A 1,694-nucleotide genomic window follows, 5' to 3' on the forward strand; every position below is an offset into this window, starting at 1 on the left:
CACACACACACACACACACACACACACACACACACACACTGACTGCATGCCAAAACACACACACAAGCTCACTCCCACATGCTGTTAGACTCCCTCTCTCTCTCTATTAAAAGCACAGGCATACGCTTCCTCACTACATGGCCAAAAGTCTGCGGACACCTGATCATCCCTGCAGTATGTGGTGGTTGAACTTGTGATTCCAAAACCATCTGCTGCTCTCACAGCCTCAGCTCTTTGGTTTCAGTCTCTCCACCAGATGTTGAACCTGCTGCAGGGATTTTGTTCACAGTCAGACACGGGAGCGTCAGTGTTGGTGTCTGACTCAGTTTATCACGAAGGTGTTGGACAGTCAAAGGTCAGATATGAGTGTGTGAAAACGATTTCTTCTGCAGCTGCTCGGGGGGGGGGGGCAAACTGTTCTTGCACTATCGTCAATCAAAATTTTGGTAACAGACATATTGCATAGAAAATAACTCGGCAGCCATTTTGATTATCAAATACCTGTAAATTTGTTTTTACATTTTTAAATGTAAGAATTTGATGCTTTTGATGCATTTTTCTATATTTTCTGACATTTTATGGACAAAACTAAAAATAAATTAAAAATTAAAAATAACAATCAACAAAACAAAAAGTTTCGGTAACTGAAAGACATCTTGTTCCTGTGCACCTGCCTCACCAAATAGATGTGCAAAGTTTTCTCTACGCTTTGGTGAACTGTTGTCTAACATATCGTTGTGTGCTGAACAATAATTAAAACGAATAGACGATAATGTTATTAATTGGTCAGTTGTTGAAGTAATTATAAAGCAAGTTTTGAAGTGACTTTTGAAGACGTCAACTTGGGTTTTAGAAAAACAGGGAGAGACATTTTGTTCACTAAACCGTTAATATGAAGAATAAGAAGATATTAAATATTAATATTAGATAAATCGATACTGCAGGTTTAGTTTGCTGCAGCAACATTTCCTTTGAATTTGAACTAAGAGGCTCAAATAAGGAAAAACAGACCAACAAGTAAAGTACATTAAAGTGTGTGTCCACTTACTTCTGGCCACATTGTGTAATCGCACACACACAGAAACGAAAAGAAAGACTCGGTCTCACCTTCTTAGGCACATTTTTAGTGTACATACAGTATCTACACACACACACACACACACACACACACACACACACACACACACACGCCACTCACCATCTGCTCTGCTGCTTCAGCCTCCAAACGGAAGAAGAAGAGAGAAACTGTTCTTCTTCTCCTTCATCTGCAGCGTTCAGTCCAGAACCACAGAGTTCTGCTTCGGGACCAGAATCTGAGTCTGAGCCCAGAAACTGGTCTCGTCTCTGAACGCCCGCAGCCTCAGTTCCTCCTCATCAAAAACCAGAATCTGGAAGCGTCTTAGAACCAGAGACCAGAACCTGGACTGGAGTTTTATCCCAGATCAAACACCACTCGTCGTCGTCGTCATCCTCCTCCTCTTCATCCACATCACTGCTCTCTCAGCTTCCTCTTTTTGTCTCAGAGCTCCGTCCAACACACACCCAGCCACCGACTGAGGGCGAGCAAGCCTCTGTGTATGTTTGAGAGAGAGAGAGAGAGGGAGAGAGGGAAGAGAGAGAGAGTGCTAGAGAAGCCACATGCTGCTGCTGAGCTGCTGCTAATGGTGTGTGTGTGTGTGTGTGTGTGTGTGTGT

The 1,694-nt window shown here is 42.9% G+C and overlaps 2 protein-coding genes across 2 annotated transcripts in view; one reads left to right on the forward strand and one right to left on the reverse strand.

Annotated features, from left to right (window-relative positions):
* The window catches only part of LOC111671903 (uncharacterized), an 11,057-nt gene extending 9,449 nt beyond the window's left edge, over positions 1-1,608 (reverse strand). Inside the window, exon 1 of the mRNA XM_023429144.2 lies at positions 1,199-1,608. The gene's annotated coding sequence lies outside the window, so the exon portion shown is untranslated. The remainder of the gene's footprint in view (positions 1-1,198) is intronic.
* The window catches only part of LOC111671895 (voltage-dependent calcium channel subunit alpha-2/delta-4-like), a 57,959-nt gene that overhangs the window by 36,492 nt on the left and 19,773 nt on the right, over positions 1-1,694 (forward strand). The gene's annotated exons all lie outside the window — the stretch shown is intronic.

The sequence above is a fragment of the Seriola lalandi genome, unplaced genomic scaffold (genome assembly GCF_002814215.2).
Source record: "Seriola lalandi dorsalis isolate HSWRI2012SDOR001 ecotype SW California unplaced genomic scaffold, Sedor1 jcf7180002054888, whole genome shotgun sequence".
NCBI classification, from domain to species: domain Eukaryota; kingdom Metazoa; phylum Chordata; class Actinopteri; order Carangiformes; family Carangidae; genus Seriola; species Seriola lalandi.